Genomic DNA, 18,630 nt, shown 5'->3' with positions numbered 1-18,630 from the left:
ATCTGTCCTGTGATTGCATCTGGCTTGTTAATGTTGCTCACGTAAAGTGACTGATGATGTGCATGACGCATCATAGCACATAACATGACTGATGTCAGAGTGCATGAGGCTCCTGTGTGGGTAAATATGGTAGTTGACACCTCTCCAATTCCTGGCTCTTATAGGAGATGAATGAGGGAAGCAGATGGAGACCAATGTGATTTTTGCAAAGCTGGTTTATTTAAACTTGGCATTACTTGAAAAATGAGCAAGAGAAGAATATAAAATTTCAGGTTTTTTTTAAGAGGACATTTCATTGCACATAGAGTGACTTCCATATTTTTGAGATGCATAAATAAAGGCTACCATACCAGTTTTCACTGTGGAGATACTGCCAAGTGCATGTATTGCATATGAGGATCTATAATAACAATATAGTTGTTTTGTACATTGTAGGCCTGTTTGATTTCACCAGCAAAACCAGGCTGTAGTACTTAGCAGCAGAAAATGCACATGTGATGAGCTCTGTGGGACTCAAGTCAGGGGCAACTGCCACCATTCTTGAGAGCCAGAATCTACTGGTGCTGCTCAAAGTATGTGCTGCTGGCCAAGGATCTGTTGGGACCAGAGCATTTGGAAGATGGGTTGATTCGGCATATCACCCTGCCAAGATGCAGCTAAGGAATCTTGCCTGAAGTCCGAGATCTTCTCCTGATGGAGTCCCCATAAGAAAGATGGTGGTAGACTGCCCAGAGAGATCAGGGATGGGGAAAGCCTGTGGTCTCACTCTTTTGAGCCGAATACTGGAGCTTGCCAAATCCTTAGGAAGAACCTTCTCCGGTAGTGCTATAGCAATTGTTACTCCTCAAAGCCCCAAGATGACAGCCTCCCAGGCTGCCTACTTGGGTTGGTGTGTCTCTTTGGGTGGCATCCCACTATGTAAGGTAGTGGAAGAAACTAATTAAGAGAAGCCATTAATTGATTATCATTGAGCAAATGTGCTTGGCTTTGACTTGCTTTGTTTCTATATCCAGCTTATCTCAACCTGAAAAAAAATGGAAAACTTATTACACAGCTCCCTGTCATGTCTGCTGAGAGAGCATGGCATGTGTGTGGATGATATGGTTACCAGCGTATCACATATTACTTGCTGAGGCTGTTGTAGGACACTAGGGCATGAATGGCCTTTTTATATCTTTGCCTATGGTCTCAGCGCTGTGGAACAGCCCTCCTCCTTAGTTTGAGAACTATGGAATTGTGTCTCAAGAGTATTGATCTTCTGGCATGTTGCAAGATATGTCTTCATTCAGGCTTTTGATTTGGTGAGGTGGCATCAAAGAATTGGTAGAGAGTTTTTAGTGGTTGAGGAAAGTGTTTGAGGTGTTGTGAGTTGGCGTTATGGCCTTCAGCACAGCACATGGATTGAATTGTGGCTTAAAGTTTTATTTTAATCTCCCATCATACTTGGTTCTTGAACTGTAGTTCTTGTAAATCAATATATTTTTGCAGATAGACACTATATAAATAAAAGTGTTTTTTTGTCTGCTTGCCTTGAATCTTGACCCATGTGTGTAGCTCTTCAGCAAAGTATTTGCTTGGCATGTGGAAGAGCTTAACCTGAAGCTCTAATGGTAACTTTCCCTCATATTCAACTGGTTCCTTGTGATGACATCTTCGCATACGGGTGGTTTTATCATGGTTGCAGGAAAACATTTGAGAGAATTATGAATTGATTTTGGGGAATCAGGACCCCAAGGTTGTTTTCCCGCCCCCCTGGCTCTGTCAATTATTTAATGTCTTCTTGGGTAAGTCACTTAATTTCTGTCACTCAGCTTCCCCATCTGTAAAATGGGAATAGTAGTTCCCATTAATGTCATGAGAATTCTTTAAATGTTCTTAACATATTTTGAGATTCTTAGACAAGTGTTTCAGGGATGCAAAGTATTGTAATTATGATATTTCCCACCCTGCTCAGCACTGCACTAGAGAAATCCCTCTTAGCAGAAACAAGGCTGTGGTAATCAGCCATGGAGAATTGAGGAGAAAGCAGATGCAGTAGCAAGAGTGCCAATGTAATTATGTTCAGCTCTTCTTCTAGAGGACAGGGAAGCTGGTAATTGAAATGATTAGGTACCAATATTATTGTGATGTTTGCTGACACACAAGCATTACTTGTGCCTTTGCTGCTTTATAATGAAGCCTTTTGTATATGCTCTGTTTGAGGAAGGAGTATTTAGAGTGACTGTGGGAACTGAGGAAATATGCAAGGCTAGAAGATGTGGGTGACAATAAGTTAACTGTTTAGAGGCAGTAATAAACATAGAGAATGCAGCAGTAGCAGTGGCAGTGTGTGATGCCTGGAGACACTCTGGCCACCTTTTAGTCTCTACAAAGGTATTACTAAACAGCCTGTGTGCTTTGAAAGCAATTGTGTTCTTTCTCTAAAAGACCAATTTTATGTATCCCAAGTGCCTTCTGTTTAACCTCTGGTTGCATTTGCCCTTGTTTTACTGACCTTGAGTAAGTGATTGTCATTTTATGATCTACCCAAAGTCCTTGAAACACTCCTCCCCAGGAAAGGACTTCAATATCAATGTGCTGCTCCCAGAAGATTGCTTGCTACTGAGAGGGTGAAAACCATTTGATATTACTTAATGAAAAAGTGTCCTCCATAAATCACCTCTTCAATTGGAGCTCACAGTAAAACAGCATGAGTCTTTAGCACTGCCAACACTCTAATAGACTTGTATATCCTGGTACTCATTATTTGTTGGTTCTTAATTATACAGTGTGCTTAAAGCAGGAAATTCGGTGTGCTTCCTGAGGAAAAATGAGCATACCCTCTCTCATTCTTTAAACTGGTGCTTAAATGTCACTACTCTGAGACTTGTGGAAAAGAAAGAAATACCTCCCCACCCCCCAAAAAACCCCCACCCACTTTTGTTTTCATTTAAAGGAATGGTGTGTAATCTACTGACACTGTAACGGACCTTGCTGTCCTGATGAATAGCTGTCTAGACTTTTTCTCACACCTCTAGTATGTTTCATTCTGAATGGTGATTAAAAAAAGTTGTTTTGGACACCCAGTCATGTCAAAATATCAGCAATCGCTACCAGCATTGACAGGTTGTCTCTTAGCCTTATGGTTTCCCCATCTGTAAAATGGGGACACTGATATTGATTTCCTTTGTAAAGAGCTTTGAGATCTACTGATGGAAAGCACTATATAAGATCTAGGTATCTATCTATCTATCTATATTTATTTATTTATCTATTGTGAAAACATCACTCTGGGTATGCAGTTGAGGGAGTGCCCCTGCAAGCAGAGCATTGGAGCTTTAGGAGTATTATCTGTTAGTTATGTTTCTTCCTGTTTGTTACATCAGCATCTAATCTAATTGTCTGTGATTCTTCTCTTTTTACACAGGAGTAACTCTTCTTTAGGTACCAGTATACAGTGTGGGATGAGGATTAGGCCTGTAGTTCATGATACAGTTGTACAAAACATAAATGAACTTCGGGAAGTTGCTGTTAGCTGCATGACTGGACCCTAGTTACTGTGGAAAGTGGACTTTACAATTATCTGTATTCTGTCTAGCTATCTTAGGGTCTTCTATCCCATTATTTGTTTCGGTTTTCACCAAGAAGTTGGTGGCGATTGGACATCTAAAATAGTGAATGCCAGTGAAAATGAGGTAGGATCAGAGTCTAAAATAGGGAAAGAACAAGTCAAAAAGTACAAGTTAGATGTCTTCAAATCACGAGGGCCAGATGAAATACATTCTAGAATACTCAAGGAGCTAACTGAGGAGATATCTGAGCCATTAGCAATTATCTTGAAAAGTCATGGAAGACGGGAGACATTCCAGAAGACAGGAAAGGAGCAAATATAGTGCCCATCTATAAAAAGGGAAATAAGGACAACCCAGGGAATTACAGACATGTCAGCTTAACTTCTGTACCCAGAAAGATAATGGAGCAAATCATTAAACAATCAATTTGCAAACAGCTAGAAGGTAATAAGGTGATAAATAACAGTCAGGATGGATTTGTCAAGAACAAATCATGTCAAACCAACATAATAACTTTTTTTGACAGGGTGAAAGGATGGGGGGAAGCAGTAGATGTGGTATACCTTGACTTTAGTAAGGCTTTTCATACTGTTTCACATCACCTTCTCAGAAACAAACTAGGGAATTACAACCTAGATGGAGATACTATAACTGGTTGGAAAATCATTCCCAGAGAGTATTTATCAGTGGTTCCCAATCAAGTTGGAAGGGCATAATGACTGAGGTCCTGCAGGGATCAGTTCTGGGTCCAGTTCTGTTCAATATCTTCATAGATGATTTAGAAAATGGCCTAGAGAGTACACTTATAAAGTTTGTGGATGATACCAAGTTGGGAGGGGTTGCAAGTGCTTTGGAAGATAGGATTAAAATTCAAAATGATCTGGACAAACTGGAGATATGGTCTGAAGTAAGTAGAATGAAATTCAATAAGGACACATGCAAAGTACTCCACTTAGAAAGGAATAATCAGTTGCACACACAAAAAATGGGAAATGACAGCCTAGGAAGGAATACTGTGGAAAGGGATGTTGGGGTCATGGTGGACCACAAGCTAAATATGAGTCAACAGTGTAACGCTGTTGCAAAAAAAGCAAACATCATTCTGGGCTGTATTAGAGGGAGTATTGTAAGCAAGACGTGAGAAGTAATTTTTCCGCTCTACTCCGCGCTGATTAGGCCTCAACTGGAGTATTGTTGTTCCAGTTCTGGGCGCCACATTTCAGGAAGGATATGGACAAATTGGAGAAAGTCCACAGAAGAGCAACAAAAATTATTAAAGGTCTAGAAAACACGACCTCTGAGGGAAGATTGAAAAAATTGGGTTTGTTTAGTCTGGAGAAGAGAAGACTGAGAGGGGACATAACGGTTTTCAAGTACATACAAGGTTGTTACAAGGAGGAGGGAGAAAAATTGTTGTTCTTAACCTCTGAGGATAGGATAAGAAGCAACGGGCTTAAATTTCAGTAAGGGCGGTTTAGGTTGGACATTAGGAAAAACTTCCTATCTGTCAGGGTGGTTAAGCACTGGAATAAATTGCCTAGGGAGGTGGTGGAATCTCCATCATTGGTGATTTTTAAGAGCAGGTTGGACAAACACCTGTCGGGGATGGTCTAGATCAGGGGTTCCCAAACTTGATTCGCGGCTTGTTCAGGGTAAGCCACTGGTGGGCCATGAGACACTTTGTTTACCTGAGTGTTTGCAGGTATGGCCGCTCACAGCTTCCAGTGGCTGCAGTTCGCCGTTCCCAGCCAATGGGAGCTGCAGGAAGTGGTGGCCCGGCCTGTGCCGCTTCCTGCAGCTCCCATTGGCCGGAAATGGTGAACAGCAGCCGCTGGGAGCGGCCATACCTCTGGATGCTCAGGTAAACAAAGTGACTCGCAGCTGCCAGGAACAAGCCGCGAACCAAGTTTGGGAACCCCTGGTCTAGATAATACTTAGTCCTGCCTTGAGTGCAGGGGACTGGATTAGATGACCTCTCAAGGTCCCTTCCAGTTCTATGATTATCTGAGAACCTCACAGTTGGATATATATATATATATATATATATATATATATATATATATACAAATATATATATCCTTACAACACTCCTGTCAGGTGGAGAAGTTTATCCCCATTTTACAGAAGAAAACCTGATGCACAGAGAGATTACATGACTTCCCCAGTATGTCACAGGCAGTCTTTGATGGAGCAGGGAATTGAACCCAGGTCTCCCAAATCCCATTCTAGCAACCTAGCCGCTGGACCATCCTTCCTTTTACACATTTTGTGTAGTATTTCCAAGACTAAAGCTGAAGTAAGCACAATTTTGTACAGGATAAAGATATAGCAGAGAATAAGGGACTGGAATCTACTAATACTTTTTCACTTGTGAATTGAGATTGTCAGTTGTGTCAATAGGAACCCTAAGGACCAAAAGGATCCTTTTCTTCCTAGTCCTTATCCAATTCTACAGTCCCAGCTAGATGTGCTGAAGCTTTATTACCCAAATTTTTCAGCTCAAATGTTCTGATTTTAATAGGTTTCACAGTAGCAGCCATGTTAGTCTTTATCTGCAAAAAGAACAGGAGTCTCTAAGGTGCCACAAGTACTCCTGTTCTTTTTGCTGATTTTAATAGTAAAACACTGAAGTATTGGATGTAAAGTCAACATTGATGTGGTTTTTAAAATAGCACATTCACTATTGTTGCCACTTTCAGTCTACTTTGAAAATGCTTTCACTTAATGGTATAAAGGATCAGAACATCCAGCCCTTGGTTTGTGAATGTTGTACCTAGAGCTGTCATAGCAACAGAAAGGGGGAAAAGAAATGCAATAACACAGGTCCCACCCATTTGTGTCTGGTGGCTAAATATGTTTGGCTTGTCAAAAAAGTGGGTGATAGTGCTATTTTCTCGATCAACAATCTTTCTGATTTTTTATATTGTTTTGGAGCAGTTGTTGAGTGCATAACACCTGCCCCGCTCTTAAGATGTTATCCCTTACTTTGGGATAGGTTCAGTATGAAAGACAATGTATAAATCAGAATATTGTTCTGTTCTAGTAGCATTTGCAACACTGGGCATAGGTGGCTGGTGAAAATATTCTTTGGAGTGACTGAGCCTGCCTCTTACTCACCCCGTAATGGCAGCTCCTGTTCTGTGGGGCTGAGCGTGGCTCTGGCCTGTTCACTCACCGCTCATGGATTTGGAGGAGCCTGCCACAGTGTCATTTGACGCATGTATCTGCATGCAGTTGAGGCCCTCCCTCGTCAATGCTCTCCCCATCTCCTTCCTAGCCATAACACCTCCTAATATGGGGCTTCAGGATCACCTCCCATACCAGAGAGTCTCTCCACCCCCCCCCACTCCCCCCCCCACACACAGTCCCCTCAGGAGCTCCTCCCTACCCTGTGACTCCTCCTCAATTGCCTCAGGATCGTCCCTCCCTTCTCTGGGACACACCTTCTCCTCCTCTCCCTGTCACCTCATGATGTCAGTTTCCCCATCCCAGGGAACCTCATCCCAATCCCCACTGCAGGGACTCCGTACCAGCCTCATATCCTCCTTATATAGAGAACCTTCCGGGATCTCCACTTGGACAGATCTCTCCCACTCACCTGCTGGGGTTCCCCAGACACCATAGTTCCTTCTTCCCCTATGGCCCATTCCAGATGCAGCTCCTGAGTCTGCCTGTCCAGCAAAGCCTTCTGCAAACCGCACTTTTCAAACTTCAACCTTCCTGAGAAGCACTGCACAGGAGTCATCACCTCTTCCCGGGGGTGAGGAATCTATCTACGCCTGCTGGGAATCTGTCGTGTAGCCAGGGCCTTCCTCCTCAATGCCCTCCTGGTGCTGCCGGATGTGGGACTTCACCTGCCAATGACAAGGTGGAGAGAGATTTTTGCAGGGGTCAGGGTGAGCCCCCCTCTAGCCCTAGCCACCAACTGCTCTATGGCACTGGGCCTGCCTAATGATATATTCTGGCTGCCATCTGACAAGCAAGAGCTGTTTTAAACTTCTTACAGACTCTCAGTGTGCATACATTCATGTGGGTTCCAGCAAAACTAAGGCACTGTAAACATTCCCTCTGTCTGTCTGTATTATCATACCTGTAAGTTGTCGGTCTTCAAAGCACTTAGCGGCATTAAAAGAAAATTGTCACAATGAGTTACTCAGCATAGCATCTTAACTGCAGAATTTTATTTTAATACACTCTTTAATGAGTTACACTCATTAACAGTAACATAATTTATACAAATAAACTTTCGGGCTTCAAAACAAGCAATACTTAAGAGGACCACTTCAAAACAATAGTTTGCACTTACATAGCATCTTTTATCTGAGGATCTCTTAACGTTTTGGGTGCATTAATTTAACCTCTCATTCAATGATGATACCAGTTTTTTGGATGTGGAAAACTAGTCTGAGAGGATAAGTGGCTTTCCAAAGGCCACACAGTGGGACAGGGCAGGGATGGAAAGAGAATGCCACTCCTGCTCCAATTGGGGTGGGGGGATGGAGGAGAGGGAAAATCTTTCAAACTGCAGAGAGAGAACCAAATTCAAGTTAAAAATCAGACACATCAACTGGAGTATTTTATCCTTTATTGGAGAACAACCGCAGACGGGTTGGCTGTTGGTATTCCACTTATTAGCCAGAGTAGGAGTGGCAGTCAGGCAAATTTTAACTTACCGTAAGTGATCTTCTTTGTACCAATCATATAAGGAATCACCGGTTCATGTCTTTTTTTTTTTATTGTGTGTTGGCTGTTGAGTTATTAAAGTATATTAATAAATAACAAAATATATACAGGGAACCAACCAATCAGGAATCAGCATTTCAACAGAAATCAACATACTCTTGCTGTAATCGCTTTGTTGATTCACAGGAGAACTTTCTAAGCTGATGAGAAAAAGGTACAGTAACTCCTCACTTAAAGTCGTCCCTATTAACGTTGTTTCATTGTTACGTTGCTGACCAATTAGGGAACATGCTCGTTTAAAGTTGTGCAGTGCTCCCTTCTAACGTCATTTGGCAGCCGCCTACTCTGTCCACTGTTTGCAGGAAGAGCAGCCCGTTGCAGCTAGTTGGTGGTGGCTTGTAATCAGGGTGGATTGGCAGCCCCCCTATCAGCTCCCCCTATCAGCTCCCCAATCCCCTAAATTCCCTGTGCTGCAGCCGCCCAGTAGGCTATCAAAGCAGTTCAGCTGTCCCTCCCCCCACTGCCATGTGCTGCTCCTGCCTTCTGCCTTGGAGCTGCTCCCAGAGACTCCTGCTTGCTGTGCAGGAGGGGGAAAGGGAAGGGCTTATGTCAGGGTGTCCCCTTCCCCCCTGCTCCTGCACCCCACTTACCGCTTCTCCATATAGAGCAGGGAGGGGACACGGATGGACAAAGAGAGACAGAGAGCGCTTGGGGCAGCAGCTGCTTTCTCAACTTCCTGATGAACTTAAAAAGACAATGCACTTAAGAGTGGGTCAGCTTACTTAAAGGAGCAGTGTGCATCTTTCTCTCTCCCTCCCACACACAAGGTATGTGTCTGTCTGTCTCTGTCTGCTATGCTGTCTCCCCTCCCTCATGTTCGTGCTGCCTTGTGTGAGAGGATACATTAACAACAATGTGTTAACCCTTGAGGGCTCAGCCGATTGCTAGTTCATCATTTAGCAGCAAGGCATTCCCTGGGAAATATCCCTCCCTCTTCCATCCTCTAACTTCATCACCTCAACCAAGTTTCACAATTATTCATAGCTGTGAACAGTATTAAATTGTTTGTTTAGAACATATACTGTGTGTATATCTATATAATATATAGTTTTTCGTCTGGTGAAAAAAATTTCTCTGGAACCGCATTTACATTAATTCTATGGGGAAATTGGATTCACTTAATATCATTTTGCTTAAAGTCTCATTTTTCAGGAACATAACTACAACTTTAAGCGAGGAGTTACTGTAGTGGGTTTTTTTTAGATCATATATAGAGGCCATGAAAAATGCATCACGGACTGTGAAATCTGGTCTCCCCGTGCAAAATCTGGTCTTTTGTGTGCTTTTACCCTATACTATACAGATTTCATGGGGGACACCAGCATTTCTCATTTGGGAGTCCTGACCCAAAAAGGAGTTGCAGGGGGGTTACAGGTTTATTTTAGGGGGGTTGCGGTATCGCCACCCTTACTTCTGCGCTGTCTTCAGTGCTGGGTGGCTGGAAAGCAGCACTGTTAGCCAGGTGCCCCGCTCTGAAGGCAGTGCCCCACCAGCAGCAGCGCAGAAGTAAGGATGGCAATACCATACCATGCCACCCTTACTCCTGTGTTGCTGCCTTCAAGCTGGACAGCCAGAAAGCGGCTGCTGCTGACTGAGGGTCCAGCGCTGAAGGCAGAAGCGCAGAAGTAAGGGTAGCAGTACTGCAATCCGCCCCCTCCCCCCCCCAATAACCTTGCAATCTACAACTCCTTTTTGGGTCAGGACCCATACAATTACAACACCGTGAAATTTCAGATTTAAATAGGTGAAATCATGAAATTTACTATTTTAAAAATCCTGTGACTGTGAAATTGACCAAAATGGACCATGAATTCATAGGGCTCTAGTTATATAGGTCAGGGGATTGGTAAGAGACATGGAACTTCTTAGTCACCAGTTCATAATGACCCTGATCAGTAGCAGTGCTGAGTCATATTTAGGCAACAAATTTAGATTGGGATGAAAAATTTAAATTTTAGACACACAAGTTTTCACAACTTAGAAGAAAAGGTGTTTTAGCTCATCTGGCTGTATGTCTTCTACAACTATGGCCATTAAAAACACATAGTTTGGCTATATCAGAAATGTGAGTATACACAAATCTCAGGCAAGTGAAACATGGCTAACAGAAAAGAAGGTGAACTGAAAAGTATGAATTTTCATTAAATTTGTCTCAAACTAATTTTGTTTTTTTCTGACCTCTTGCCACAAAGAGCTGAAAAAAAACCTGTTACTATTTTGTTGCCATTTGTTGACTGTTCAGTAACCCAGCTGAGGGTATCAGTCCAGCTCCCAGTGCACAAATGTCAGAAACATGATCAGAACCACAACTGGTACTGATTGATTGACTTTGTTTTTTTTGGCAGTTATCAATCAAGGCCAAGGATTGATGCATGAAAATCAGTCTTTGAGGCACCATGGTTGGTACAGCACCAGGGAAAAATCCAGCAGAACCTATATTCTGTACAAATGTAAGGGAAACCTAGAGTTGACCCAGAACTTGCCATCAGATTTCAGTATAGTGAAAACATTAAATCAAATATTTTGAAATTTAGTTTCAAAACTAAAATTACAGCAGTACAGATCTGCTGCTGGACTTGCCCTTCTGCCTTGGCCTACTTTTTAAAGAAAATAAATCATTTAGTATGATAATGTCAATAGAAACATATATTATGTCTAGAAAACTGTCTCCAGCTCCTCATTTGTTTTCTGTGACTACCTCATTTTTTTTCTCAGCATTTATCTTCCACTGAAACACCATTATGCAGTCACAAAGTTCAACCGTATTGACATTCTGTTTTAATTAATTTGACAGTACCGAGGTGGCTTCTGTTAATTATTTGACAGTTTTGTTTTGGTTTGTTGCTTAATAGCTATGCAGTTCTGCCAGGTAATGGAAATGTTTTTCACTCTTTGAATGGGTGGTGTCCTATGGTTGGAAGATGTCCCTCTGTAAAAGATAAAATAATATTCCAAGGTGAAGAGTCTGAGAACTCTGATGCCATCTGCCGATTAACTGTTCTCTATTGTTCGTTTTTCAAGGCATCTCTGAGGCTTTTAAAGTAAGCTGAGTATTGTTTTATTGAATCAGGTTTGATGCTACTATTCTGTTGCTCCCATTCAAAAGGATTTGAAGTTCTATTGCTGTTTTTAAACAATCATCAACAAACCTGTCCTTGATACTAACATTTAAAAATGTATAGATCTGCATGAAACCTTCCATGAAGATTTCCTTCATTCCTATATGTTCTACCTAGGAACTGTCACTGGCTTAAAAAAAAAGTGTGTGTGTCTATCCCACCACCAGTAATTGTTACATGAACAGAAGGGGCAAGGGATAAAAGGGTCTGGAGACTGAACTACTCTCTTACTCAGAGAGATGTTGATCACATGTCAGGTTTGAGGACACTACCTCAGCTGCTGTCTGTGGTGTACTTGTGTGTGGATAAAAACCTGACTACAGAACTCCAGGCTGGCAATCCAGCACCTTTGTACAACCACTAAATTCATAACAGCTTTGTGTGTGTGTGCGCCTGTGCATGCATGCACATATGTATGTACATGAAGATTTGTTTTTATAGGGATATGTGTGTGTGTGTGTGTATATAATATATATATATATAGATATATAGATATAAAAAAAACCAATGCGGTAATTAAATTTGTGACTGAACTGCTTGGGGGAGAATTGTATGTCCCTGCTCTGTTTTACCCGCATTCTGCCATATATATAGTATGTGGTAGGGTTGCCAACCTTCCTGGATTGGCCGGGAGACTCAGGAATCTACTGAAATCGGCATTGATCTCCTGGTGACTATTGAAAGCAATCCGGAGATTTTAATAGGCCGCTAAAAGTCCAGTCAACAGCGCAGCGGGGCTAAGGCAGGCTCTGCGTGACTCCCAGAAGTGGCCGGCGTGTCCGGCTCTTAGGCATAGGGGCAGCCAGGGAGTCTCCGCACACTGCCTCTGCCCTGAGCACCGACTCTGCAGCTCCCATTGGTGGGGAACCGCAGCCAACAGGAGCAGGCAGGGACAGTGCGTGGAGCCACCTGGCCGCCCCGAGCCTAGGAGCCAGAGGGACATGGCAGTCGCTTCTGGGAGTTGCCCGAGGTAAGTGCCATCCAGCTGCAGTCTGCACCCTTCACCCACTCCCGCACCCCAACCCCCGCCCCAGTCCTGAGCGTTCTCCCGCCCCCAAATTCCCTCCCAGACATGCACCTCACACCCCCTCCCACACCCCAACCCCTTGCCCCAGCCCTGAGCCCCCTTCTGCACTCTGAAATCCTTGGCCTCAGCCTGGAGCCCCCTCGTGCACCCCAAACCCCTCATCCCTGGCCCCATCTCAGAGCTCTCACCTCATCCTGCATCCCAGCCTGGATCCCCCTCCCAGACTCCGAACTCCTCAGCCAGGAGCCCCCTTGTGCACCCCAAACCCCTCATCCCTGGCTCACCCAGAGCCTGCACCCCTCACCCCCTTCCACACCCCAACCCCTGTCCCAGCGCAGTAAAAGTGAGTGAGACTGGGGGAGAGTGAGTGACAGAGGGAGGGGTGATGGAGTGAGTGGAGGCGTGGCCTCGAAGAAGGGCCTTGGGGCAAGGGTAAAGGGGCGGGGCAAGGGTGTTTGGTTTTGTGCCATTAGAAAGTTGGCAACCCTAAATATGTGTGTGTGCATATAAAATAAAAATATAAACATACACTCTTCCAAACAAGAATAAAATGGGGCATCCAAGTGTTGGCTTGAGCTGAAGAATCTGCTGAGTCAGCAAATGGTAATCTGATTTGATTTGATTTATTTATTTATTAAAGCAAGGCGAGAACCCCCCCTCTTTGCCAGGTAACTATCTACCTTCACTGTTGATTTGCCACCAAAACAATAATCACTACATGAAAGCACATCCTCCACTGCCTAATAACCAAGCCGTGAAGATTGTGGCAAAGAACAGAGATCCTGAATTAGCTGTTGGCAAACGATGGCGAAAAACTACTTAGCGTATGTCCTGGGATAGATTTAACATTGTTAGGAAGCTGTTAAAATGACACTGTAGCTAGATCGGCATTACTGCTGCTGCTTTATGGCGTCCCTGAGGTCTGAGGCTGCATTGTGGCTGTCTCAGCAGTAGCTCTGAGTGCAGATGTATATGCAGTTCACTCACACTCTCTCTCTCTCTCTCTCATTTAAATAGATAGGCATACACTACCTTTATATCCGCACAAAATATATTCTATCTGTACAGCTACATGGACCGCAGCTGTGTGCTGATTGGGCTACGGATTGAGAACTACTGCTCTGAGCCTCTGTCAGTACAGAGGGGTATTTTGTTAACTGACACTTCCCTTTGTGTCTGTGAAGTGTCAGAGGGAGTTGTACTGCCTGTATCCCTTAGCAGTGATCTTTCACAATTTCAGAAAGCATCTCTGTAAAAGATACAACAGAATAGCTACTAGGTGGCATCATTCTATTGCTAATGGAGGCTGGCAAACCTATGAACTGCAGCTGTGACTTCAACACATTTATACTGCCTTGCGGTGGTGACAGCTCTATAAGGTTGCTGTGTGGCCAGGGTACTGGAGGGTCGGAGCCAGCTTATGTTTGGATAGTCTGTGTTTCATAGTTGGCAATCTGTAATAGTCTCGTAATGCAATCATTCATGCGGGTCTCATGAACAGGGCATTATTTACAGTCTGGTTTGCTAAAGATAAGTAGATTAATATACAGATGGCCTGGGGAGTAACAAAATAATAAACTTCAGGCCTCCCCTCTGCATGCAAAACATTACAAAGACAGAAGGAATCAGCAATTGAAATTAGATTCAACAGAGAAGAGATTCACAGGAGCTTCTCAACCTCCTCTCCCTGCTGGAGAGGAACTACATTTTATATGTATGTTGGCTCCACCCTATTTTCATTCTGCCAATCAGATGAGGCCATTTGTCACCCTGCAATGGTACATCTAATTCCACCCGGCAGAGGGCTGGGGCGGGAGTAACTTGGTTTTCAACTGAATCCCCCCATTTCTCTCCCCATAAAAATGAGTGTGTGTGTGGAGAGGGGATTATAAAAATAGGAGAATCACCTGCCCCTCACACCAAAAAAGGTAAATAATATTCTGTATTGAAATGAATGGCAACCACTAGCTGCACTACTGCACCGTCACCGCAAGGAGGCCTGGTGTTCTTCCCCTGTTTCCCAAGTTGCTGTGGCACAGCCCTTTTTGGGGGGTATGGCATAGATAGTAGCACACAGAGTAAATATCTGATCTGGCCTCTGCTCCCTTTTCGTAACTACCTTCTTTAGAAAAGAAATAGCTTTTCATGTCAGCCCTGTGCCCCTGTTCTGTTGTGGTCATAACGACCACGTGAGAGAGATGCTGTTATCTGTTTAAAAGAAAATCAAACATTAACTAAGTTCCAGCTGGTTCAAATATGCCCACATTCTGTATATGTTCTTTTAAAAACCCTGAAAGGATGGCCTTGACTGACTCCTCTTCCTTCTCGCAGTGAAGCTAAGTTAAAAGACGGCCTCCGTTTTTCTTTAACTTCTCCCAAAACAGGGTTGAATGACTGAAAAAATTAGTAGTCAAAGTGGTAAAAGAGACTGTAAGCCCCACATGTAGTATTCTCTATGTCAGTCTAAAATAACTCTCTTAAACGGGAACTTTAGTGTCTTTAATTGTTAGGTACACTAGTTATCAGAATAACATTGCACAATGGCATGTATCACCCTTTATTTTAATTAAACACAACTCTGAGTGGAGCTTGTAAAAACACAGCTAGAAGCTGTCTTATAGGAGGATATGTACTTGGAGTCATTTTGTTCTATCTGTCGCATCTACATTCAGTGACCTTTTCTTGTTCTGTGTGTACACAGAATAGTAGGGCAAAGGAGATCTCATGGTGAATAAAGATTTTTTGCAAGTTAGCGGAAGAGGTTTCCACAGAGAATTTCCACTTCAGTATATCTGTTCAATATTTTAACTACTGTGGTTGCTACTACATACATATTTCCTCTTCCTGATTACGAGGGACAGTCTCTATTTATTTTGGTAGAACATATCTTGTTTGTTTGTCTTCCCCATGTTCTGCCCCCCCCCCCCCCCCAAAAAAAAAAAAAAACCCTTTTGCACATGTGCTTTTCAGTGGAGTCAAAAAATGTTCCCGTTTTCTCTCCAGGTATCTCTATTTTCACATGTATTTACAAGTGCTAGTGATATAGTTCCCACGGTCCTTAAAGTGTCACTCTTCTAATTTTCTTTTTCTTAAATATTTTTTATTTATGTCTTAATAAGAAAATCAGGCATGTAGCAACCTAACTGCACACAGTACTTTACAGTGCAAAGGAGGCACGACTCCAGCTCCCAAGAGTCATCTGGGACAGGCAATAACAAAACATGCAGCAACAGCTCAAGCATTAGCTGTTGTCAAGGAAAGATTGGTGAGAAGATCACATAGGAACAATTCATGATTCCATTAAAAAAAAAATCCATTTATGGCCTGCCAGCCCTCTTCACAAATAAGTTTCAGAATTGCATAACATTCTAAATTTCAGATATCCCCAGTGTAGATTTCATTAATATCTCTGTTCCATTTTTTTACTTTGATTTGAGTTTTATTATCTTTGCCTAAAATTGTAAACCCAAATTGTATTATGTATTGTAATATTGGGATACTAAAGAAAAACATGATATTGAAAATTAGAGACTATCTGTAGATTAAGCCATTTAATGCAACCAAAAATATCTTGTGTGGTATTTTTGCCTGGCATTTGCAGTCATTTGAGTATCTAGTGTTTGCTAGGACTAAAGAGATTATTGCCCCATAATCTTAAAAAAGAAATCATCAGCTACATATGACAGTGTTAGACAAGACAACATTTCCTGTGTCAGAAACAGACATAGTATTTTACAGAGAAATTCTAAAAGAACTTTTAAAACAATTCCTGAAATTGTTACTAATGGGTTACTTGAATTTTGAGGCTTGATCTACATGTCTTCCCCTGAGATACAGATGAACTCCATTAAATGCAAAAAGAAGAGGGCAGTTCCTCAAACTATGGGACTCACTGAAGTCATTGAGAGTTCTGCCGTTGAATCAATGGGTGCAGGATCAATCTCTAGGTATATATACAGGAGAGAGAATGGGTAAGCCCTCATACAAGATAAAGATGAAAACAATACTACAGCAGTGCCTGGATTTGTGCTGGAAAGTGTTAGCCTTATTATTTACACTTGAGTGTGTAGATCATAAAATACCTGCATTTCAAAAAATAATACTTTTTCATAAATCTCTGCAAAGATGATGGACATAAGCTGAAATAGAGAGACTTGCTCTCCCTGCAGTTACTGAATATTCTCCCTCCCCATAGTGTATTTGCCAGGATGTTTTAGCACCATGTTATAATATGGTTCTCAGAAGTACTGTCCCAAAAACTATGAATGATCAGGGCCGGCTCCAGGGTTTTGGCCGCCCCAACCAGCCAAACAAACAAACAAAAAAAAGCTGCAATTGCGATCTGCGGCGGCAATTCGGCGGGAGGTCCTTTGCTCCGAGCAGGAGTGAGGGACCGTCCGCCGAATTGCCGCCGAACAGCTGGACGTGCCGCCCCTCTCCGAAGTGGCCGCCCCAAGCACCTGCTTGGTAAGCTGGTGCCTGGAGCCAGCCCTGTGAATGATACATGTGCACTAACAGCTGTTCACAGAAAGGCGGTTCAGGAAGCAAATTCTGAGCTTACCCATGGTCTCCAAGCCCCCATATGTAAAAGAGATGAGTGCTATTAAATTTATTTTCCTGTGTGTACTAACTTGTACACTGAATATTTGTTTTGCAGCTATAATGTGACTATTATTAATCTAAAAAATCATTTAGTCTGTAATACCTTTGATTTCAGTCCGCCAGGATTCATTACAAATTATTAATTTCAGTAAATTGCTTCTCCGTGATATATAGCTGTTCCACAGTTCTTTCATGTGTGTTATTTGTATGTTATTCATCTCTAGTCTGTGTTTTCTCATAGTAATTTTGACTATATAACTTGAAGCTTTTCACAACAAAGAAGGGTGATATAGGTACCAGGGACATCTGCAGTGTGCACAATGTCAACATGTCACAATGACAGACCTGAGATTACAATAAATAGCTCATATTAATATATTTTGATGAATTAAGGCCTGCTTAAATTCCTGCTGTAGCTTGTGGAACAGGAGATAGCAATGTGCTGATGGTATCATTTACCGTAAAGCCATCAATTTCATTCCACCCAACATTTAGAGTGGTTGTGATGGCTTTGCCATGCCTAGATTCCAGAACGGTGACAGCAAAGATGTCCAAATCAAGACTATACTTTCACAGTCAACTCACATTGTGTCAGCCCAGACTGGTGGCTGTGACTGCTGGCTACATTCAGTGTTTGTCAGGATCCTATGACAAAAAGGCACATATCTAGATAAAAAAGTTTGTGGCAGCATATTTGATATTTCAGTGCATGTGTATTGCCGCCCACATCCATTCTTTGTATGTACTGTTCCACTAGCCATTCACATTCTATTTGTTCTCCAGTTCCAACCAATCTGCTATTAAAAAGTAAAAAAGCCCAACAACCCAACACAATAAATGCAGTAACTTAATCTACCACGAACTGAGAAAGCAGTGAGCTCTCCTGAATAAAGAATCTAGACTTCCTTGATATAATAGGGATTTAACTCACTCCAGGCACTATGGCTCACAGCACGATACTTATGTCATGAAGATCCATGAGGTGCAGTTAATGCCTGTTAGAAATACGCTTGCACTATTACAGCATTTTCACCTTGTAGATGAGTTTGATCTTTAAATAGCAGTGGCACCTGTAACGAGCACATACATCTTCTTTGCTGTTCTTTCCTTGTTGGTAATCAACAAGCCTCTGTAAGCCAGTTTGGTGTAAGTGAATTGGAGAACCATACGGCAAAGTACTTAAATATGACATTTCATTCTAACAAACAGTGTACTGAATATTTCTGACTCCCCAGCAGCATATGAGTCTTTGTCTGGGTTGTATATTGGAATACAAATTTATTTAAAGCCTAAGTGACTCTACAAAAAAAATTAAATATATTCAACTCACCGTGCTCAAATGCATTTGTACAACGAATGCAGCATAAAGTCAGGCTTCCTCCTGCTCAGAATCTCTCTACACCTTGAACATTGAACTAAAAAAACATTTTAACAGATCTGCATTTTTCTTTCCTGTCATTACCTGATTTCATCTGAAAATCTCTGCATGTGGTTCTCTTTTTCTTAATTTATTAGATTTGGCATTGCTGTTTATTGTATCAACGTAGCATCTGTCTAATGTACCTCATTTGAAGAAAACAATATGCTT

The 18,630-nt window shown here is 42.3% G+C and overlaps 1 protein-coding gene and 1 long non-coding RNA gene across 2 annotated transcripts in view; one reads left to right on the top strand and one right to left on the bottom strand.

Annotated features, from left to right (window-relative positions):
- Nucleotides 1–18,630, top strand: part of SLIT3 (slit guidance ligand 3) — a 780,962-nt gene that overhangs the window by 368,114 nt on the left and 394,218 nt on the right. The window lies entirely within an intron of this gene.
- On the bottom strand, nt 747–18,456 carry LOC117881435. The gene is made up of 3 exons (XR_004646786.1): nt 18,373–18,456; nt 7,150–7,405; nt 747–1,024 (listed from the first exon to the last, which is right to left on the bottom strand). It is a non-coding gene; the product is annotated as an uncharacterized LOC117881435 (long non-coding RNA).

Source organism: Trachemys scripta, chromosome 8, assembly GCF_013100865.1.
Source record: "Trachemys scripta elegans isolate TJP31775 chromosome 8, CAS_Tse_1.0, whole genome shotgun sequence".
NCBI lineage: Eukaryota > Metazoa > Chordata > Testudines > Emydidae > Trachemys > Trachemys scripta.
The sequence above is the reverse complement of the archived record's forward strand: the minus strand, read 5'-3'. Positions and strand labels throughout refer to the sequence as shown.